We start from the raw sequence: 24,890 nt of genomic DNA, 5'->3' as shown, positions 1-24,890 counted from the left end.
CGGTGTGTTTTGACTGCTCAGCTCTCTGCCAAAATCAGTTCCCCGCTTCACTAGAAAAAAGCGAGGAAATCTCAGCAGTAGAAACAGCTGTCACTTTTCAAGGGTTTAATCTGTCTCTGAAATGGGAGAGGAAAAACATTAACATAAAGACTCCTTGTTCCATGTTTCCATGTAGCCGCATGATCCACGTTAAGTAACTTTGTTCTTGAAACTACGTTAACAGCCTATTGGTGGCACATTTTACAAAGATAAATGGCGCTGAGCTGGATACAGACAGAAGGATTACTGTTAAAAATGATAAATGACCAGATTTTTGATCCATGTACAAAGGCTAAAAAATAACCCAAAAAAGGTACAAAAACTAAAATGAGTCATTGTAAAAATGTAACCGATTGGAAAATGGCCGACCAGTATTGTTTAGTCTACCAGTCATACACTGAAAGATATTTTTAAAGGATTTAGAAATATTAAGCCATAGAATAGAAATGTTCCTGTGGCTTAAAGTCATTTGTTCATATCGGATAAGTTTGGTACAATAGGTGAACTGGTTATCATTACTGGGCATATCAGATGAAGGAGCATTAAATCTATGACCAGCGCCGAGAATGTATCCTCGGTGAAATGTTTAATCTTCCAGAGAGAACAATAGGCCTTGATGCTCCACAATACGTGTCACTGTCAACCAGCTGCAAGAGAATCGGGCTTCTTTCTATTACAGTCTTCACATAGGAAGGGGGAAGGGAAATAAAGCAGAAGAATACTACTGTAAGCTCTGGTGTACAATCTGCCTCCATGACATGGTCAAATCTATTCATATTGCTACCCTAGTATACAACTTTAAGCGATTTTATAAAAATATATACCGTATTTTCCGCTTTATAAGACGCACCTAGGTTTTTGAGGAGGAAAATAAGAAAAAAATATTAGTAACCAAAAGGTGTGCTTTTGGTGGGTTTTGAACTAATGGTGGTCTGTGGATGACACACTCACGGGGGCGGTCTGTGGATGACACATATGGCATCTGATGCTATATATGTGTCATCCACAGATCCCCCCCCCCCCCCCATAACAGTGTGTCATCCACAGACCCCCCCCCCCCCCCAATAACAGTGTGTCATCCACAGACCCCCCCCCCCCCAATAACAGTGTGTCATCCACAGATTCCCCCCCCCCCCATAACAGTGTGTCATCCACAGATTTCCCCCCCCCCCCCCCATAACAGTTTCCCTGTGTAAATAGTGACCCCCAATACACCTGGCCCCGCTTACAGCAGTCTTCATATCTAAACTGTAGTCATGTACTCCTTAACCTTATGCCACCTCCGAATGAGGATCAGGAGCTCCTCATTCTGCGACTGTCACCGCAGTCAAAAAATTACAGCGGGGCCATGTAGATAATGGGCTCTTTGGGCAGTCTGAGCAGGACACTGTGCAGTCTCTACAGCATGATAAAGTGCACCAAAAACTGCATTACAGCTGCATGCAGTTTCACTAAAGCGCAATCCTCTGTAGTAGTACTCACTCAAACTACCGTAGCAGGCAGGCCGCGTAACATCACTCACTCAGTCACGCGCCTGCTCCTCCCACTTTATTAATGAAGTAGGTGAGTGACGTTATGCTGCTATGGTAGTTTGATTAAGTGAGTACTACTACAGAGGATTGCGCTTCTTTAACAAAGCTAACCAAGAGGTTAAGGAGTACATGACTACAGTTTAGATATGAAGACTGCTGTGAGCGGGGCCCAGTGTAAGAGTACAGTGACTGCATCGGGCCCCGCCGCGAGTGCAATTGTCGGCCTCCAGACCCTTTGCTTTATAAAGCGAAAAATACGGTATATTTTGAGAAATCAATTGAATCCTCCACGTCCCTTGTTACACAGGGCTGGCTACAGCCAACTGTAAAAGGTTAAATGAAGAACAATTCATTAGAACATAGATACAGTATAACACTATAGACTCATGATATTAGGTTACAGATCTCTGGGTAGAGAAGGATTGGGCAGTTGGATTTCTACATGCCTGAACCTTTGGTTCTCTGGGAGATAAGCATGGCAGAAACGTATTCCCCTTTGTCCATATTGAACACATGCATGGGCAGTAGATGTCAGGAGAGAGAAGGACCAAGAAATGGATTTCAACATGTCCAATCCTTTTGTTCTTGGGCAGATAAGCAGCCTCCAAAGGTCTCTGGCAGAGGCATATTCCTCTTCCCAATTCAGAACACATGACCAAGCTGGGCTTGCATGTGGAGAGGGATGAGGTCAGGTGACATAACTGCTGGCCAAACTAGCTTTTGGCCAACCACCATCTAAAATATACTGCACGCTTTAAGCTGGCCATACATATTAGATGAATGTTGACTAAACTGGCCCAGTTCCCCAGGACTGGCTAACCATGTAAGGTGTATGGGGGGGCCTTCTGAATCACCTACCGTGGCAGAGGATTGGGCATTTGGATTTCAACATAACAGATCTTTATTCAAAACATATGCATATTTGGCCAAACTAAGCATGCATGCATATGTATGGTGGTTTTGGTGCAGGTAGCGGTTGGTCACATGAGCATTCAGCTGACAGCTATGTATATACATACAGCCTAAGGTCTCTTTCACATGAGCGTGGCGGATTAGGTCCGGATTCGTTCAGTGAAACTCACACCATTTTGCAAGCAAGTTCAGTCAGTTTTGTCTGCGATTGCGTTCACTTTTTTCCACGCGGGTGCAATGCGTTTTGATGCGTTTTTCAAGCGCGTGATAAAAAACACTGAAGGTTTACAAACATCTCCTAGCTAGCATTACAGTCACACTTGCTTGCCGATGCAATGCGTTTTTCACGCAGCCCCATTCACTTCTATGGGGCCAGGGCTGCGTGAAAAAAACGCAGAATATAGAACATGCTGCGTTTTTCACGCAATGCAGAACTGATCCGTGAAAAAAAAAAAAAAGCTTTGCACCCACACTGAAAAATCGCTAGTGTGAAAGGGGCCTAAGGGCTCATGCACACAACCGGATATTGGGTCAGCGTTCGATCCGCATTTCTATGGGGCCGCAAAAAAACCATGGACAGCAGATGGGTGTCATATGTGCGCTGTCCGCATCAGTGTGGCTGTTCGACAAATTATAGAACATGTCCTATTCTTGTCCGTTTGGCAGACAAGAATAGGCATTTCTACAACAGGGCCTGCAGCAAGTGGGGCATGCACATGGCCAGTATCTGTATTCTGTGGATCCGCAGTGGGCAGACTGCAAAACAGCAACGCCCTTAGTTCCCATTCATAATATGTATGGTATACCTAAAACACAACTAGAGCCAACACCAATGTTTAAAAATGTAAAATTAAAAATGTAAAATGAGATAAAAACACATACTTCGTAAATAGCTGAGAGCCACATTTCCCTTGCCAGAATCCTAGAAACGTTTGGGTGGCTAAAGGAATCCTGGAGAGGTGTCGGCAGAAGGGTTTCCTAGGCTGAGCTCCAGTGGAGCAGGCTGCCAAGTCAAACATGCCACAGCGCAATATGTTAGTTTGAGCAGGACACACAATATAGACTAAAATGGACACAGAGGGAATATGAGATGCCTAAGCGGAGAGACAGATGCGGTCTTCAACGGCGCTCAGGAAGTAAGTGTGACCATTATAGAAAGGAAAAGCCTGTTTAGAAAGTAAAAGGGTTGAACAAAAAATGTGTAAAATGATACTGAATGGAGATATGAGTATCTAAGGCCACGTCTAAGGAAAAAAACCACACACACAATGAGTCAATGGAAAGCCCCAGGATCTGCAGCTATGTTTTGTTGGAGAGGTCTCCTGCGTCACTAGGCCAGGAATTCTGCTCAAAAAGCATGTTCAGCCCCTCATCTGTGGAATGAAAAGTTTTACTAGAAGAGGCTCCTTTCATCTTTTATCGCTTTCTGCTGCAGTAATAAAATGTGTGACTAAAACAGGCCAGAGAAAGGGGACTGGAGAAACGTTCTACCTCAGAGAGACATTGAGCACATGCTGGGTCATTGATCAGAAAAAACATTGAAGACAATCAGAGCTTAGATATTCTAACCTTCAGATGCAAATAAAATACCAGCAACCTTTTGATGAGATCATACACACACATATTAGATTCTCGTCACAAAGACAGTTATTCTTCCACAAACACATGCATCTACGGCCAAGGGACAACAGCTTTTCTCCCCTGTGAACAGAGGAACAGAAGTGGCCATGTTGAAATCAAACTGTCTGACCCCTTCCTCCCCAGACATCTGCAGTCAGAGAGAGAGTTGGGATGTCCCATACACATTCCATGGCTAGCTGGCCAACATTCATCTGCTTGTATATCACCCCCAGCAAAAATACAGTGATCCCTCAAGATACAATGGGCTCAGGATACAATATTTTCAACATACAATGGTCAAGATACAATGGTCAAGATACAATGCCTCAGACTGAGATCTAACTAATCAAGGTCACGTCTCTGGTAAAATAGCTGTATGAGTTGCTAGTTAGCAGCTATTCCTGACTGTTACATGGAAGGACTTGCTTTATCTGTCTTAGTTATCTGCCTATTTTTCTTAAATCTTCATTTTTTCTTATGTTGGATGACATTGTGTAGCTTTGTAACCGATTAGTCAACTTACAATGGTTTCAACATACAATGGTCGTCCTGGAACCAATTAATATTGAAACTTGAGGGACCAGTATATACCCCTCTCCCCTAACATCTACCAAATGTGTTCTGAATGGGGAGAGGGGAATAAGTCTTTGTTAGCCACCCTGATGGAGGCTTATCGGCCCAGGAACAAAAGGATCAGGCATGTTTAAATCCAAACGTCCAATCCTTCTCTACCATAACTGTCAGGTGACTGGCATACACGTTAGATGGTTCACTCAGCGACGTCATCATGAGGCCACTAGAAATCTTAGGCAGGCGCATGCGCAGTTCAGTTACTGGAGCTGCGGTAAGCAACAGGCAACAGGCAGCACAGGTGCACTGAAAGGAGATGTGCGCCTCCCTGAGATTTCCAGCGGCTTCACGAAGACGTCGCCTAGGCAGGAAGGTGGAGAGAGCAAGAGGGTGGGAGGAGCAGAGCTCTATTTGGATGGGTGTGGGTCCAGCCCTTTGGGCTCTATAACTCATTTGCATAATTATACAAAGCCTTTTTTGGGGGTAGGGGCTAGGAAAGATTTATAAGCACATAAAGTCATATCTGGAAACGACATTAGGAGAGCTATACAGACATCCTAACCGTTACAAACAGTCCTGGTTGGTGACAGACTCCCTTTAAATAAAAAGAGAACATTAAAATACACATGATTATCATTAATGGTCACCCTGTATGTTATATCTATGGTCAACTCTATTTTTCATAGCAGAGAGCATCATGTACATTTACTTAGTAGTGTCATAGGGACACTGGAGTCCAGAGAGAAGTGCTAGATGCAATGATGTATGGTGTATTTGTCTTACTGAGGCTTCCTGCAATGATCAGAATGCCTGAGATCCTACAGAAAGTCCGAATCTCCGCACCCTGACTATTACCTGCTTCATGAGCTCCGAAGTTGCGTCAGGCGTACTTAATTATTAACCGAGGCTCCCAGCCAATTCTGTTCAAGAAGAAGCAGGGCCATCCATATGACATAGTTAGAGTCAGCTGGATAATAAAGAAGGTCGCTCCTCGGATTATCATCCTCAGTCTGGAGGACCTACAAGGGGTTAAGATGCCTCCAATGAAACAGTTGCCAGGTAACTGTAATAAAGCATACACAGAGAGCCCAGTGGCAAGTTTCTGGATGCGAGTATCCTGCTAGCACAAGGCGCATTCCTGGCGGATCCCGGGCACGAGGCCTTCTGTGTAATCACAGCCTTTAATTCATCAGGCAGCTGGGCAAAAGGCCCAAGATTTCCTTAACTCCTTCTCTGCTAAAGGAGGCAGTGTGTCGCACTGCAGAACCACACAGCCCTGCAAGCCCAAAAATCGAGCGTGGCGTAGAGGGCATCTGCACCAAACCGACCTTCTTCCACAATAAAGTAGTCATTGACCTTCTGACTTTAATTCAATAGAAGGTCAGCAGCTGTCACAAGGACAAAGGCCAGGAAGGAACCCATCGCCATAGTAACCATACGCCCTGCAGTCTACCTTTTCCCCAAATGGCACTTTCTACCGGTTTGTTAGATCACTGCCAGGATACAAACCAGCATCCAATACGCCCATCACAGCATAAATACACAGTCAGCACTATGGTAATAGTACTCAGCCTAGAGAATGGCTGTGCCAGTCACAATGCGGGGAGGGGAGATCAGCTGGAGAAGAATAGGACCCTATGCACCGATTTATACATCAGCTACTGGAAACATATGAAAGGCTTATCCTGGCGATAAAGGGGGCCTCACGTTTAAAACGTAATAGAGAAAATCCATTTACCAGAGCAACCAATCAATTTAGACGTGGAATGCGATTGGTTGCTACAGGCAACGCCTCAGCATTTTTGTCCACATTAGTTTTTATAAATGGGCCCCCAATAAAGTGTGATAAAAAAGATAATCAGATAGAAGCATGCGAAATACCAGGGAGAAATAGATGCGGAAAAACATGGCCGACATAAATCAAGACAAATAACCACTTACAGTTCATCTCTTTCTCATAACCCTGACGCTATAATGAGATTACTGGGGCCATCTCCACCCATTATACACGGGCATACTCTATCACATAAATATATGGGCAGAATATTATGCAGAATTAGGAGAGGACTGAAACTCGCATGTACAATTAGCATGGGAATCAGAACGAATATACTGTAGACATTGCAGTGCGAACAGTGTGGAGAAACTATTCACACTGGTTAATCATTTGCCATTGTTCCTGCGTATACTCATTATGGGTTTGAACTACCATTCAGTCCGAAAATGTGAAGGTTCAAGTTGAATTTCCATGCAATTAGGTAATGTATAAGGCAAGTTATGGTCTTTCACCAGAGGCAGAGTTTCGACCAGATTGACAATATAGAACATCGATCGGCACTTGGTTAGTTCCATTCAGGCTACAGGCACACGACCGTTCCGCAAAGAACTGAAGCCGCCCGTGTGTCTTCCGCAATTTGCGGAACGGAACGGGCGGCCCATTGTAGAAATGCCTATTCTTGTCCGCAAAACGGACAAGAACAGGACATGCTATATTTTTTTTGCGGGGTCTCAGAACAGCGCAATGGATGCGGACAGCACACCTTGTGGCTGCCCCACACAGTATAACGTCTCCGCGTGGCTGCCCCACACAGTATAACGTCTCCGCGTGGCTGCCCCACACAGTATAACGTCTCCGCGTGGCTGCCCCACACAGTATAACGTCTCCGCGTGGCTGCCCCACACAGTATAACGTCTCCGCGTGGCTGCCCCCACACAGTATAACGTCTCCTTGTGAACAGAGCTTAGCCCCGCCCAGGCCAGTGATACTAGTCGTGACGTCACTGGGCCTGCGGTAAACAGCAAGAAGGTCGTGGCGCTACTTTCTCAAAAAACTGATCGGAAGGGGTCCCGGGTGTCGGACCCCCGCCGGTCAGATGCTGATGATCTATTCAGGGGATAGATCATCAGTTAAAAAAATAACTGCAGAACCCCATTAAAGGGGCATTCCCATCTTAAGCATTTATAGCATATCCATAGGATCTGCCATTATAAGAGAATAGGGGAGGCTCCCAGAAGTGGGACCATCACCTATTTTGAGAACGACGGACATTTTAAAATCAATTTGCCACAATTTTCAAATCCAAAATGAAAAATCCCTCTAAGAAGTCTGAGGGACTGAAATGTTGCTTGTACATTGGGTGAATAAATTCACACTTGCTGGGACTTCTTAGGGGACGGCCACACGGTGCAGATGTCCTATGGTTGGGAGGTGGTGCCTTGCAGCTTTAGCTAATTGGAACCAAATTGTTCAATGATAATGGCCAGGAAGTAACCCACAGAACTACTCGGCCATTAACAATGAACACCTAAATAATTTGGTTCCAACTATTTTAATTTGATTCCACTGCGGCTTGTATGGCCACATGGTACTCGGCCGCAAGACAGCGCATGCAGCATGGCCGTATCCCTAGAAGAGCTACTGCTTCTTCTAGGATTTGGTAACTGTGTGGAAGGTTTGGAGTCCAGTCTTCAAACAGAAACATTACCTGGTCTGCACTGTTCCATTGTCAGCTTACATGTGGCATTACTGATAAACGGGTTCTGCAGGCGGTATATATTGATGACCTATCCTCAGGGCACCCCCGCCAATAATTTGCTTGAAGAGGAGGCAGTGCCCCATGCGAGTGCAACTTCCTCTTCATTAGGCTACATGCACACGAACATATTTTGTTTCCGTATCCATTCCGTTTTTTTTTGCGGATTGGATAAGGACCCATTCATTTCATTTTCATACGTTATTAGCCTACCAATGTGGCACCCCGTGACAAATCTGTTGCTGTTGATTACGTCCTGCATTGGAGCCTTGTAATGTAGGATGCAGGAAGTGTCATTGGTAAGAACAAGGGGCATGGTTAGCGTCACATGATCTGCTGATGTTAGGACACATCTCGCTTCCCTAAGGCCTCTTTCACACTTGCGTTGTCCGGATCCGGCGTGTACTCCACTTGCCGGAATTACACGCCGGATCCGGAAAAACGCAAGTGTACTGAAAGCATTTGAAGACGGATCAGTCTTCAAAATGCTTTCAGTGTTACTATGGCAGCCAGGACGCTATTAAAGTCCTGGTTGCCATAGTAGGAGCGGGGAGCGGGGGAGCGGTATACCTACAGTCCGTGCGGCTCCCAGGGCGCTCCAGAATGACGTCAGAGCGCCCCATGCGATCACGTCATCCATGCGCCTGGGGCGCCCTGACGTCACTCTGGAGCGCCCCGGGAGCCGAACGGATGGTAAGTATACTGCTCCCCACTACACTTTACCATGGCTGCCAGGACTTTAGCGTCCCGGCAGGCATGGTAACCATTCAGAAAAAGCTAAACGTTGAATCCGGCAATGCGCCGAAACAACGTTTAGCTTAAGGCCGGATCCGGATCAATGCCTTTCAACGGGCATTCATTCCGGATCCGGCCTTGCGGCAAGTCTTCAGGATTTTTGTCCGGAGCAAAAAGCGCAGCATGCTGCTGTATTTTCTCCGGCCAAAAAACGTTCCGTTCCGGAACTGAAGACATCCTGATGCATCCTGAATGGATTTCTATCCATTCAGAATGCATTAGGATAATCCTGATCAGGATTCTTCCGGCATAGAGCCCCGACGACGGAACTCTATGCCGGAAGAAAAGAACGCAAGTGTGAAAGAGCCCTTTAGGCATGATGGGACAGCAGTCACATGACAAACCAGGAAGTAGGATTCAAACATGGGAGATAAGAGAAAACTGCATATGAAGAAAAAAAAACACAACAACAATCTAAGGAAGAATGGGAGCGACGGTAACTGATGAAAATACACTTTGGAGTGAAAAATAAATTATGGCACAAACCCTTTAAGTGCTTCTTTTTTGTAGGTAAACACCCGTTTTACTAGTAAAATTACATAAATATGTGTACTCCAAAATTGTGCCGATTTGCAGTAAAATTACATTCCAGTGTAGTTTTCAGTGAAATGTGTAGCCGCAGTGTATGGAAATCCTGAGAACATGACCCGTTTCTGATTATTAGAAGTGCTTTATCGTTTTTCATTCATGAAACGCCGCACTAGGCCTAAAATTACACTACTTGTGCTCAATGATGGGAGAGTGCTCCACGAGTCCCTGCAAATAACAGTAATAAACTTTCTTTAACGATCCATTAATCTCTACCTAGGTCATGTTAAAAAATAATAATCTACCAGAAACTGAAAAATAGCAAAACAGAGAAATGTAAAGCAGAGCAGTTTTTCCTGGGACTGGGACTGGTCCTGGGACTTTGTGACAGCTCACAAGGTTCTGCTCTCCATTCTCAGACAGTGCACATGTGTGAAACAGGCCTGAAATCCAATTTAATCCCGCAGCAGGAAGCACGGCGATGCATTTGACCTGTTTTGTAAGCTACATAAAAGTGAAGAGTACATAATGGAGACTATAAGAAAAACTCTGCTCCCTTGAGATTATTATCGGTCACGAGCACATTAATGAACCAGGTCCTGCCTTACATCTGGTATTTCCAATGTTTATGACCATGCAGTAAGTGGAATTCCAGAGTTTATCCATGGTGGAAGTCACATAATTAGGTCAAAGAGGAGGCTTAGCGATACAGCAAACTTTACTTCTAAAAATCATTTGTAAACTGAGCGTTCTGTAGGCCGGGCAGAGCAGCGGCGAAGTTCACACTGCCCCTCTGACACGAGGGTAATACCCTGCCTGGAATTTGGGAAAGGTGATTACCTTAGAGGTTAATGACCATTCCTAGCTCCCCTACTGAGCGCTCTATTGGCCTTTCATAAGGAGTCAGTTTTCAAACTCACTAAGGGCTCATGCACACGACCGGATGGCTTTTTCAGTGTTTTGCAGCCCGTTTTCTTTCCATTTTTCCATATGCCATATACAGTAATTACATAGAAAACATTGTGCTGGGCATAACATTTTCAATAGATGGTTCAGTAAAAACGGAACGGATACGGAAGACATACGGATGCATTTCCGTATGTGTTCTGTTTTTTTTTGCGGACCCATTGACTTGAATGGAGCCAAGCACCGTGATTTGCGGTCGAGAATAGGACATGTTCTATCTTTTCACGATATGGAAATACTGAAACGGAATGCACACTGAGACACTTCAGTTTTTTTGCTGAACCATTGAAATGAATAGTTCAGTATATGTACCGCATACTGAACTATAAAAACGGCCAGTATACTGGACGCAAAATACTGTTGTGTGCATTATTTTAAAAAAATAAAAAAACAGATCCTGTGCATCAGTTACGCACATTTTGAAAAAAAAACTGCATGCATCAAACACTGCCTGTATGAAAGCAGCCGCAGGCTTCATGGCCTCATCGGTATTTCGGTCTACAAACGAATCCACAAACTACAGACCCCTTTCGCGTGCGCCCTCACACCTATCAATAGAAAGGGCTACATATTCTATAATTTACGGAACAGCCTGGGGGAGATTTATCAAACTGGTGTAAAGGAAACCTGGCTAAGGCTACTGTCCAGCTGATTATTGGGAACAAATGTTAGTACCAACGCTTCTTTTCGATACTCAATCCGTTCATTGGGCGAAAGCATCACTAATGTGGTTACCTAAATCCTCGTTTTCGGGCAGAAGACCCTGCTGTGTAAATAGTGATCTTCTGCCCAATAACAATTAATCTGTATGAGGACAGCCAACTCTCATTCCCATACAATGGAGGCGATTGCTGCATGTAAGGCTACTTTCACACTTGCGGCAGAGTGATCCGGCAAGCAGTTTAGTCGCCAGAACTGCCTGCCGGATCAGGCAATCTGCATGCAAACGGATAGCATATGAAGACTGATCTGATTTTTTTTTTTTAGGGACGGATCCGGCATTTTTAATGCCGGATCCAGCACTAATACATTTTAATGGAAATTAATGCTGGATCCGGCACCTGACCCGGAATTTTGGACGGAAGAATACCGCAGCATGCTGCAGTATTTTCTCGGTCCAAAACACAGTTCAGTGACTGAACTGGATACATCCTAAACGGATTACTCTCCATTCAGAATGCATGGGGATGAAACTGATGAGTTCTTTTCAGGTATTGAGCCCCTGTGACGGAACTCAGTGCCCAAAAAGAAAAACCGCTAGTGTGAAAGTACCCCAAGTGCAGCTCTTACCCTGCACTGACGAGCACACAATAAGGACTGGAACGGTTCCTTCCCGATAATTGCCCGCTCAGTCAGGGTGTCTAAATGTGCCTCAACGTCTAGCTCAAAGGCCCCAATGCAGCTTTGCTTATAGTAGTGGTCTCATATGGGAAAGAGTATTTATGGGCACCACAGCTCCTGGGCCTTGGTGCAACCACATTCTCTGTACCCCCCATAGTTATGCCCCTGATGAAGGTATCCGTGTATACAGGAAAGATCCACTTAAGAGGGGTTTATGCTTGTATATTGACAGGCGACTTGGAAAATGGCTGCCTAGTAAAACTCAGCCTCCTTTCACTTAATGGTTTCCTGTTAGGAAGTCCTTCATAATCAAATTCTGATTTTACACACCACTTCTATTGATAGACACAAGGTGACACATAGCTTCAGACTTTTCAGCTTTCAAATAAAGTCTCCTTAGATGCAACCACTATAAATCGGTGCTTCCTGATCAGTTTTTTTTCCGCATATTATTATTTATTCACGCGTTCCCAATTTTTTTCCGGATCTGTTCCGGATTTTGCGGACCCATTCATTTTCAATGTGGCCGGAACAGATGCTATGTGCTTTCCGGATCCGCAATTCTGTTCTAGAAAAGGCATTTTCTATTATAGTGCCGGCGATGTGCGGTCTTCAAATTGCGGAACGCACATTGCCGATGTCCGCGTTTTGCGGATCTGCAACTTGCGGACCGCAAAACACCTACAGACGTGTGAATGGACCCTTAATCTTATATTGGAATGTCTTTAACTTATTCTCACTTACAAAGATCGACAGTCATAGTTTCTCGTATTTTCACACTTGCTATGTGATTACCATGTGCACCGGGCCACTTTACGGCACATCATTTTACAATATTAGGCAAGGAGCTTCATTTTTTTCAATAGAAGAAAAAAGGTAAACGATTAATGCTCCAACTTTGAAGCCAATGTGGTTTTGTTTTTGTTTTTATAATTTTTAATAACATTGAAAAAAATAAAATAAAAGTTATAATATACACTGCCTGTCCAAAAAAAATAAAAAAATTGCCACCTGGATTTAACTAAGCAAATAGTTATGAGCCTCCTATTGGATAATTACTGCATGGGAGATAATCTTTCAGCTGGCAATAAGTTATTTAACCCCAACTAGTGCAATGAGTTGCTTCTCATTTCTTAAACAACCATGTCGAAAGACACATCTCGTGGTCGTGGAAAAGATGTTAGTCTGTTTGAGAAGGGTCAAATCATTGGCATGCATCAAGCAGAGAAAACATCTAAGGAGATTGCAGAAACTACTAAAATTGGGTTAGGACCTGTCCAACACATTGTTAAAAACTGTAAGGATGGGTAGGAACCCATCGTATTCGAGGAAGAAATGTGACGGGAAAAAAAAATCCTGAATGATTGTGATCAGCGATCACTTAAACATTTGGTGAAAACAAATCGAAGAAAAACAGTAGAACTCAGGGCTATGTTTAATAGTGAAAGCAAGAGCATTTCCACATGCACAATGCAAAGGGAACTCATAGAATTGGGACTGAACAGCTGTGTAGCTGTAAGAAAACCACTAATCAGTGAGGCAAAACTGAAAAAAAAAAAAAAGGTATGATAGGGGGCATGAAGATTGGACTCTGGAGCAATGGAAGAAGGTCATGTGGTCTGATGTCCAGAGTGATGGGCGCATCAGGGTAAGAGGAGAGGCAGATGAAGTGATGCACCCATCATGCCTAGTGCTTACTGTACAAGCCTGTGGGGCAATGCTATGATCTGGGGTTGGTGCAGTTGGTCAGGTCTAGGTTCAGCAACAGTATGTGCTCCAAGAATGAGGTCAACTGACTACCTGAACATACTGAATGACCAGGTTATTCCATCAATGGATTTTTTCTTCCCTGATGGCAAGGGCATATTCCAAGATGACAATGCCAGGATTCATCGGGCTCAAATTGTGAAAGAGTGGTTCAGGGAGCATGAGACATCATGTTTACACATGGATTGGCCACCACAGTGTCCAGACCTTAACCCCATTGAGAATCTTTTTTTATTTTTCTTATTCATTTTTTTTGGGCAATTTTTGGGGGGACAGGCAGTGTATGTATATCATAATAGATAGCCCCCTCCTCCAAATTTGGTTTCGAGTTCCTGGAAGCTGCTAAGCTAAATGCCCATGGTCTAGGACAGAACAATGAGGGCCTGTGGGTTGTAGCAAAAGGGATGCAAGCTGCTTCCCTGGCTCTCTTCACTGGTTTTCTGGTCCCGGTCTGTACCCTTCCAGGTGGATAGGGTCACGGGCAGCCTTGCAGCTAATGACTGGCCTCAGCAGTGACGGGACCCCAAGCGGCAGGATGCTTGCAGACACCTGTTCTGAGGCCAGTCACTGGCTGCAACAGCACCTGTGATTTCATCTATCTGGAAATTTACAAACAGGGTCCAGAAGACCAGGGAAGAGAGCCAGGGAGCCAAAATGGAGTGGAGGGTGCAAGCAAGTATGAATTCTTCTGCAGCATGGGGTAAAAAGAAAAGAAGAGGGGGACCCCTTTCTGCCTCAAGCAGTGAGGTCCTCCACTGTCTCCGTCTTCCGGTCCCTGCACTTTTTACATCCAGCTGGCCATGGTCACAAGCACTGCTCCAGCCAATGACTAACTTCAGCAGTGCATGTGATCACGGCACGTCGGATGTAACCAGTGCGGGGAACCAGAAGAAGACTGGAAATGTCATATGGGTGAGGAAGAACAGGGGTCCTTGTGATTAATGGGGGTCCAAACGAAGATTTATCACCTATCCATACTAATGTGGATAGATGATAAATGTATTGGGGGGGGGGGGGGGGGGCGACCTTTAGGCCAGGCATCCTCAAACTGCGGCCCTCCAGCTGTTGCAAAACTACAACTCCCAGCATGCCCGAACAGCCTACGGGTATCAGCCTACAGCAGGGAATTGTGGGAGTTGTAGTTTTACAACAGCTGGAGGGCCGCAGTTTGAGGATGCCTGCTTTCCAATGTGCTAAGTAACAGCGGAAACTGACTTTCTGGTTCAATTTTTAAATCCGAAGTATGCCAATTTATGCTGTGAATATCACCAATTATATTATGTAGGATGGTTTCCAAGCCAAATACGCGACAAATCCACATGTAGCACAAGTGGCTTTTGCTGCAGAAAATCGTCAAACTCTGCAGCCAAAATTCCACCCTGTGTGGCCGTACCCTTAGGGTACGGCCGTGCATGGTGTAAACTGCATATCTTCCAGTAGTGGCAAAGTGGCCGAAACCTAAAACAAATTTTATTTTGCAGTGCATGGGGTCAAATCCTTAGCAAATCCTCAGCAAAATACCCACGTGAGCGTACTCTTAGAGGGGTTGGCACATTAAGACAACCTATTCCCTATCCACAGGATAGTGGATAAGTGTCTGACCGTTAGGGCCCCTGCTGATCCTGAGAACGGGGACACGTACTCTCGCGTTTGACTGTGTGGCAGTCACGCATGCAAGCTGCCACTCTATTCATGTCTACAGATAGCTGAGCGCTTGTACTCTGCTATCTCCAGCACTTCCATAGACTGCCGGTGTTAGGCCTGTGTAGAGGTGATCATAATCTGCACAGGTCTTTCTCTGACAGCAGCAATCCCTGGTTTAGCGATATAACTGACTCCTCTGTGCTTTTTATAAAGCTATATTGGGGGTCAGGTAACCATCGAAGGGTACATTGAGTAATACTTTGTATTTTGTCATGGTACGAGTAGAGAGGCCCAGGCATCACCATGTTCTGGATGGTGAGGACCCAGTAGCAAAAGTTTAAGGAGCCCTGATTTTCTCATATTTGACAAACACTCAGATAAAAAAATAATAATAAAAAATTAAATAAAATGGCTTTTGGTCATTTAAAGCATCACTGAGTTTTTTATAAAACTTTTGCAGGAGATGTCTTTGAGATGGACTCATAGACTTTCTATTGAGTCTGACTGGATTTTGTTACCTGCAGTGAGGAGAGCGTGTACAATATGCAAGTACTTCTCTCTCCTCGTTCTAGCAATCAATGGGGGTCTCATCACCTCTACTGATCACAACTATGACATATGAAAAGTTTTATGAAAACATGACAAACCCTTTAGGCTTCATTCACATCTGCATAGTTTATTTCCATTGTTTTTCTCCAAATGGAGCCTCCAACATAGATGTGAACGAGCCCTTAGATAAGTCAAACACTGTTGTTGGGTCTTGCATTTGGGATCCCCACTGATGCCCTTAACAGAGGGCTACAGACCAATCATCAACCTCTGACTTGTCTATACCCGTTAAATTCAATGAAGGCATAAGTGGTCTTTTCTTCATTAAACTTAATTACATCATTAGATACAGGATGGTGATAAAGCGGCCCACTACGTTCATTAGAAAGTCTAAGCAATGTCCATAAGCTTTTTTGGAGAATTAAAAATGTAAGTGTTTCTAAAAGCGATATCTACCAGTTCTTTCAGGCTCATAGCCAAAGTCCATCATATCTGTTGTAGTAAACTTATGAGATGGTAATGATGTCCACCAAGACACTGTTGTCAATCTTGTCCTCAGGCAAAAAAGTTCTAGAGCCTTAGGCCTCGTCCACATTTCCGTTTTTAACTGACGTGTGCTGTCCGCATTTTCTGTGGAGAGCACACGTACCCATTGATTGGAATGTGTCTGCTCACATATCAGTATTTTTTCACTGACCGTGGATCAGTAAAAATATATAAAATCACGGAGACATGCACTACTTTGGTCCGTGTGCAGCGAGCTGGACCGAAGGGGAAACACGTGAGGCTCACAGTGGGCCTATGGGGGTAGTAGTTGTTTGTACCCACGGTTAGCAGAGCCTCCCTGGACCGGCAGTGCAGTGGATGGGAAGACAGCACTAAATCCTCCGGGGCACTCTATTGCAGGGAACACCAGCCAGATGGAAGTTGAGGTGCCCTTGATGGTATAGGTGTTTAAGGTGCTTTTGCGGCTGGGCCCCTGTGTTCGTGACGCCAGCACCGTAAGGTGCAAATGTTGAGTATTAGTAGAAATGATGAGGAGTCGGTTGTAATCAAACAGTTAAACATTTACTGAATCGGTTCTCTTCAGGTAGTCAGTACAGATACAGTTCATTTGTATGGCATGCGTGATGACTCAGAAATAGGTTCAATAGTATTCCTTTTATCAGGTTTAGGCTATTGTCAGTTGAGGAGTTCCCTTTAAGGCTGACACTTTACAGGCAAGACTTCTGTAATTATAAGTCCAAATTATAGCACTCTGGTACTAAATATGCTGTTTTCTACTTACCTTGAGCTATCCAATAAGGGTGTTCTCCCTTGTGGCAGGCACACTCTCTGCGACATTATTTGCAGTATGCTCTCCTGAAGTATTCAGGCTCACTCCTGGAAGGCTTCTAGTGAATAAGGACAATTCTGTGAATCAATTATCCATACGTGTCCCGGCACTCATAAAGTTGCTCTCAGGCACTTGTGCTTGTGAAGTTCATAGGCTGCACTCAGCTGTAACCCTCACTAGGCTTGCTTCGTATTTAGACATAGACTTATGCTATGCGTGGGTCCGTAAAAAATAAATAAAAATAATATGACCCAAAGCAAAAGACTAATAGGAGATGCTCTGGAACTTAAATTTTCGGATGACACATGGATTCTTCATGGATGAAACAAAGACGCTTTTTTCATGGACTTGGAAATGACACAGAAATGTGGACAAGGCCTTATACACTGTAGTAAATACTACACATAAAATACCATTGAATCGATTGGGCTTATGCGGAGATAGTAAGACCATATCGTGTACGAGCGAATGAGTTATAAATGATCCCAGTGGAACCACTGCTTGAAAATGAGCACAAGGGAGGGGGGAGAGAAGGGGCCGGCAATGAATGGATGCAGTCATTTAGGCAAGCTGCCAAAATAAATAAATCAGAGCCTAATTCTGGTCAGAGCTATGCAGCTGTGGGGATGCTCCGCGGCTCCAGAGAACAGAAAAGACTTCAGAATAATAAAGCGATTGGTGAAAGAATAAAAAATGAAGGTGCACAGTACAAGAACATTCTGTAAATGAACAGTCCTCACGGTTTATCAAGTCTACCCACCGATACCACATTCATAAGGAGGAAAACACAGTTGATAGACAGAGGCCTACAAGTGAATATTCTTATCACACCCGAAGTACGCACCTCACCCTCCAGACATCCTGAATGGGGAGCACTGTTCAGGCTTGTGGGTGCGGCTGTGCTCATTCTTACTTGGGAGTATTAGTGTAATTCGCACACATTTGCTGCCAGAAGGGACTCACCCAGTTTCTATACACTATTTTGGCAACAGAAATAAGAGATTTTTCATCACGTTGTGTCAGAAAATGGCAAAACATAAAAAAGACAAGAGCTATAAAATGGAGAATTTCTCTATACAGACCAAAAAAAAAAAATATGCTACTAATCAGCCCTCCAGATGGCGACCAAAATGGTCGCCAATGCGACTTAGAATTGCAAAATGGAGACAAGACTTTGTAGTCTAATTGGCATTTGCGCCTAGACTATCCGCTGCTCTGCCGCTAAGAAATTTCATCCAGCAGATGTCTGCTGGGTGAAGATCCGCCCCTCACACTACTCGGCATAGAGGGTGGGCGTGGCTTGGGTTCCCGCATCAGTCCGGCAAGTCTGAAGTACAGTCTTTCACCTCACCCCGATTGGCTAGTAATTTTCCCGGTCACCGCCCCTGCACGAACAATGATAATTTCTATTGGACAGGTGTGAGTCTCCTCCTGTGTCCTGCTTGCTGATTGGCTTGCAAGTAGGGATCGACCGATTATCGGCCGATATTCAAGATTTTGACCGCTATCGGTATCGGCATTTATTTTGCCGATATTCCGATAGCGTATGGGGAACACAGATCGCGCTGCTGACAGCGCTCTCCGTGTTCCCTCAGCAGCAGCACAGGGGAGAAGGAGCAGTGTCTCCTCCCCCTGTGCTGCTGCTGCTGCCAATGAGAGGGCAGGGGACAAGAGGAGGGGAGGAGCTATGGCCACTGCGCCACCAATGAAGCTTAATCTCACATTTATTCATATACAGGAGGCGGGAGCTGCAGGATCACATAGCCGGCTCCCGGCCTCTATGAGCTGTAGCTGCGATCTGCGGTAGTTAACTCCTCAGGTGCCGCGGATCGCAGCTACTGCTCATAGAGGCCGGGAGCCGGCTATGTGATACTGCAGCCAGCTCCCGCCTCCTGTATATGAATAAATTAGAGATTAAGCTTCATTGGTGGCGCAGTGCGCCCCCCCCAAGCCCCCCAGTATTAGACATTGGTGGCGCAGTGCGCCTCCCCCCCAAGCCCCCCCAGTATTAAGCATTGGTGGCGCAGTGCGCCCCCCCTCCCCCCAGTATTAACCAGTGGTGGCGCATAGGGCCCCCCACCCCAGTCGCAGTGCCCCCCCCCCCCCCACACAGGATCCCCTCTCCCCGATCGGTTACCATGGCAGCCAGGACGCTATTGAAGCCCTGGCTGCCATGATAAGCTCCATGCTGCTGTGTGTACAAAGCACAGAGCAGTAAGGACAGTGTGAGCTCCTATTCATCCTGATAGAGATCTATCAGGGTGAATAGGACAAGGGTTCTAGTCCCTAAGGGGGCTAAAAGTTAGTTAAAAAAAAAAAAAAAGTTACAAAAATAAAAACACCAAAATATTAAATATAAATGAAAAAGAAAGATTTACAAAAAAAAAAAACACATTAACAATAAACATTAATTTTCAGCAGATTTGTGGGAATTTTTTTATTTTTTTCATATATGAAAATTCCCAGAATATCGGTATAAATTATCGGCTATCGGCCTGAAAGTTCACAAATTATCGGTATCGGCCCTAAAAAATCAATATCGGTCGATCCCTACTTGCAAGTATGTTGGGCGGAACAAGCATTGCCTGTGTGTTGTCCCGGCTGGCGTGCACATAGATCCTGAGATGGGAACTGGCCATGTTATGTGCTGGGTGAGAGTGGCCTACACGGTGTATATTGTCGCTGACCAGTCCAGACAAACCTTTATCTTCAAAATAGGACTCCCTCCCTGTCCTCTTGCCACTCTGCATCAAATTGAAGATATCTGCTTGCTGTCGGTAAATACAGACGCTCATGCTTACATCCAAAACCTGCAATCCACTTGTAAACGCCATGCTTTATCTACACTGATACATTATAACGGAACCTCAGCTGTAATAAGTAGAAGGTTAAAGGGAACCTGTCAGTGGCAAAAGCCATCCCAAACCGCCAGCAGTACCTTCAAGTAGCCGGCAGTGAGTTTCTAATGATGATTTTCTTCCTGCAGTCAGATGAGGCAGAAGTATGAAAAACTTTCTTTTATCCTCCGTCCGCACCATTTTCCAGTCAGGCTTGAAATCGAGGGGGCAGCGGCCTCCTTGTTTCAAGTCAAGGTAACCGCGCCCCTTCCCTGTCCTTTCTCCTGTGACTGACAGCCAGCTGTTCGACAAAGCCAGCCGGCTGTCGGGCATAAGCGCGGTCAGTCACAGAGAAGGGGGCGCAGTTACCTTGACTTGAAGCATAGCCAAAGAGACCCCCAAGTTCAGGCCTCCCTGAAGAGCTCTTCACTGCAGTGCATACAGAATCCAGCAGCTATATACGCGGTGTACGGATTCTGAATTATACAATGTGTTGCAGTGAGAGCTGTACTGGTAGAAGAAGACCTTGCTGCTCATGCCTGTGCTATCCGCTGAAAACTTTGCACAGTGCTGTAGTGTAGGACACCCTGCACCCATGAGAATGCCAGGCTTTAGCAGAGCCAATCTAGGACAAGCAGGAGCAGCAATGTGAGATGCTGCCTGTCCTCACTTCACTCCACTAAGGTCTGACACACCACATGAAGCAAGTCCCAATTCTGGCACCTGCATGAGATTTCAACTGTGGTACCAGTGATGTCAGGAACGACTGGCGCTAATAATTAGGCAACGGGAGAGGCATTGGGCAGGGTTTACAAGCGGGATCTACATCACTTGCAGGGATTGGAACCCTTTGGGCACTTGCCACCTAATTTGCATACCAGGTTAAAGTTAAAGGGGTTGTCCGCTTTTTTATATTGATGACCTATCCTCAGGGTAGGTCATCAATATCAGACCGGCAGGGGGCCCCCAACACCCCTGCAGATCAGCTATTTAAAGCGAAAGCAGAGCTTGTACGAGCGCTGCCTTCTCTTCTCCATTTACCTGCTCATCGTTGCAACTGCAGCGGTAAGCAGGTGTAATTACAGCTAAGCCATCCCATTCACTTCAATGGGACGGCTCCTTCCTGTTCAAGTGGATAGAAGTGAATAAGACAGCCGAAATGTAATGACACCTGCGGTTGCGAAGGTGAGCAGGTAGAGAGTGAAGAGAAGCTAGTGCTCATACAAGCGCTGCTTTCTCTTCAAACAGATGATCAGTGAGGTTGTCAGGAGTCAACTCCTGCTGATCTAATATTGATGACCAATCCTGAGGATAGCATCAATAGTGAAATAGAAGCAGCACTATACGGTCCTGTATCGATGTGTAGCAGGATGCAGCAGCCTCACCATTGGCCCTTGATCCAACAGGCCATAAGATACATATAGAGAAGAAATGGCACCGGCAGCATCTCACATCCTCCAAACTTTATTGCAACCCCCAGACAAGTAAAAGCAGCAACGTTTCGGCTGAATCCCAGCCTTTGTCAATCCTGAGGATAGGTCGTCAATAGTAAAAATCAGACAACCCCTTTAATTTCCTCAGAAATAATAATACATTTTTTATTTTTATTTTTTAAAAGGTAAAGCCAAAATGACATGTGTCCACAGGTTTCTCAGTACTCTACCAAGCACCAAGAGATGTTTGATAGGCATAATTAACAGACTCACTTTAAGATTCATTTCTTAAAGGGTGCGTAACCAACTATAAACTGCTTTATGTAGTAAACCATCTGATAACCCACCCTAAGGCCTCTTTCACATGTCAGTTTATTGCGAACGTGTCCTATCCATGTTCTCCATAGTCAGAACATATATACATTGAGTTTTCACATCTTTGGCAACCTGCACTACTGTGGTCCTTTGTACGAACCAACCACGCCCACTGAAGTCTATGGGTCCATGAAAACCACGGAAGGAACACAGATGGTATGATTTTCACTGACTGTTGGTAGGACATGCTCTGGAAATTCCCTTTTCATCCTAGCACTGCATGTAGAATACGGATGACATACGGCGAGCAAAAAATGGACACCTCACAGACATCATCATGGATGAAACACTGCCCATCTTATCATGAACATCAGACATGGGCATGTAAAAGAGGCCTTACAGGATATCATTGAAGAGTTGAAGTGTGTGTTATTAGCCCTGGGTACCTGGTGACCATCACAAAGACACTAAAGATGGGTCCAGATGGATAAAAAAACACAGGTCTTTTTCACATGCCAGTATCTCCTGAAAGCATAAATACACGTTGGATGGGGGGGGCTGGAGGTCTGTAAGTAACTACCTAAATTATTGTGGGGCAGAGCAAATTCTTAGGCGAGTCTTATCATGGAGATATCTAAGCCTACATTGTGTGCCTGATACATTTAGCTATATTCTGAATGGCCTGGGATGGAGGACATGTAAATGCCCTGGAAAACACAGCTGAGCCGTACAAAGGAACCCTTAAAATTCTGGGAAAGAGAATCTCTCTGAAGTTTGCTTCAAATGACTGAGGAGGATGAAGTCCTACAAAAGGGGTAATTATGGAGAAAATTGCTAAGGTACGAGGGGGGGGCCACAGAAGCAGGTGGGACATCACAGGAAAGTAACATTTTTAGACCTTCAGAGTGAATGTTAAAAGGAAGCCTAGTCTATAAATTTGGCCCGATTTATAGACAAGTTCCAGAAACACAAGGTCAGATCATTACATTAGGATTGTAAACCCAATTTCCCCTTCTTAAGATGGCAGAGAATAAGGAACGCTTATATCAGCAATCCTCACTAGAGCTCAAAGTCTCAATGCAAGCACCAAAGCTCTCAGGACACAAAATAGAAGGTGCCTCCATCTGTGTCCATGACAACCGTGCCTGCATCCTTACATGTCAGCAGTATTAGTAACAAGGTTTACTATTCAGAAAAAATAGAGAATTAAAGTGAAAGGCCAGGCCCGTAATACAGAAAACGTGAGACAAGGCGATAACAGCTTTGTTTCTCAATTATTTAGGATAATTCCTGCTGGCTGTTCTGCAAGAGATTTGCGTTTATGGAGAATGCTCGTTCCAGCATCAGTGGGGGTTCCAACTCAGACCCCCCACCGTTACAAATCTCTTCGGGATTCTGATCACGGCGTCCAATCACTAGCTAATGTGGGAACGCAACTACTGATGGTAGTAGGTCTTTGCTGCAGCCATATATCGGCCACCATGGTCATCTGATGTGTGACCACTATGAAGGTCATGTCAGCATACACAATAGTGTGGAACAAAAAAAAGCAATCACATTTGCATTTGTAAATCCGGCAGGCTGTTTCGGCCAGGAGCAGCAGGATCCGGCATTGTGGAATGCAACCAGAATGCCGTCCAGCCCCATTAACTATAATGGGATCCGGCAGTAATCCAGCAACTAATCTACTGTGTATGGTGGGGGCCTTCTAACCTCCCCTGACAGATGATGTCAGGAGGAAAGAAGAATCAGACACCTCTGGTGGCAATGAAATCACATAGATGCATGCTCGGCCGAATAGAGCACAAAAGGTGTATAGGCGAGTCAGGAGAAATGGCTGCCGGCCAAACAAGTGTTCAGCCGATAGCTACTGAGGACATATGGGCACCTTTAGGATCCCTTCATGATTGTATTGCAGAAAATTTCTGCAAATGAAAATCAGTTCCATTCATTTGCAGAAATCCAGATTCTCTCGACCAAAACAACCCCTTTCAGATGAATGGAAGCGATTTTCAGTCGCATGGCTTGTTACAGGAGAGTTATCAAAGCTGTGTCTTATATCGAGCCATACACAAGTCTCTGATTGAATACTGAAGGTTCCTACTACATGACAGCAAGCGGAGGTGTTGAAAACCTCAAGGAATTCCTACAGAAGGTATATTGGAAAATTGCATACATTTTCATTATACAAAGAATAACGTACCTCATAGCGAAATACTGTTAACGAATACAAGGAACAACTGCACACGACCATAACCATTTTACGGTCTGTCAATGATGGGTCCGCAAAATATGGATGCGGTCCATTTTGCATCTGCATTTTTTGTGGCCCCAATGACTTCAATGGATGAGATTGTACTGCCAAGTATAGGACATTTCTTCTTTTGGAACGGACATACGGTTGCAGAAGGCACACAGATCATCCGTGTGCTTTCCGCGTCCATATCTCTGGTTCCGCAAAACAATAGAACGCGTCTGCAAAATGTGGGCCACAGACCCTTTGAAAACAATTGGTCCACAAAAAATGCAGATGGCATACAGACAGCATGCTTAATTTGCGGACTGCAAAAATTGAGACGGTTGTGTGCATGAGGCCTAGGAATCAAACCAAAATGAAGATCGCTAAATTAGATTGGATTCTCTCCACAAAATGCCTCTTCCCATTTCTATGACCAGGAAAAGGGCAGATTGGGGAATTTTAGCGATCTTCGGTAGAAGATAGGGCGACAAAGACCTGATGTTTAGTGACCAGTCCGATCTCATCAAGCCTCGTGGGGGCTGTCTATAGGAGTACACCATGGAAGAAGCCATCTATGGTTAGCTCAGAACATGATCCTAGCAATCTGGATCGGTAAAACAGATAGTACTGCAGTCATGTAGGCCTGGCGTGCCCAATCTATGCACATACGACAAGGGCAGCATAATAAACGTGAGATCAGAATAACAATCAGGCATTTTCTCTTCATACAGTCCAATGGATAAGCATTACTAGCTCAGGGTGGCGTTTCTTTAAATCGCCTCCAATCACAATCCATTAGACCACTGGCTCTTCTTCAAGGTGGCGATGAAATGTATAAATGTCCGACTACGACCCTAGAGTCCTTGATTGGGTTTGAAGATAGAACCTTTGTTGAAACCAAGAAAACCCCCGTGAAATCCCTAGCACCAGCAGA

The 24,890-nt window shown here is 44.9% G+C and overlaps 1 protein-coding gene across 2 annotated transcripts in view; it reads right to left on the bottom strand.

Moving 5' to 3' along the window:
- The window catches only part of SRGAP2 (SLIT-ROBO Rho GTPase activating protein 2), a 125,085-nt gene that overhangs the window by 98,087 nt on the left and 2,108 nt on the right, over positions 1-24,890 (bottom strand). The window lies entirely within an intron of this gene.

The sequence above is a fragment of the Bufo gargarizans genome, chromosome 3 (assembly GCF_014858855.1).
Source record: "Bufo gargarizans isolate SCDJY-AF-19 chromosome 3, ASM1485885v1, whole genome shotgun sequence".
Classification (NCBI taxonomy): domain Eukaryota; kingdom Metazoa; phylum Chordata; class Amphibia; order Anura; family Bufonidae; genus Bufo; species Bufo gargarizans.
The sequence above is the reverse complement of the archived record's forward strand: the minus strand, read 5'-3'. Positions and strand labels throughout refer to the sequence as shown.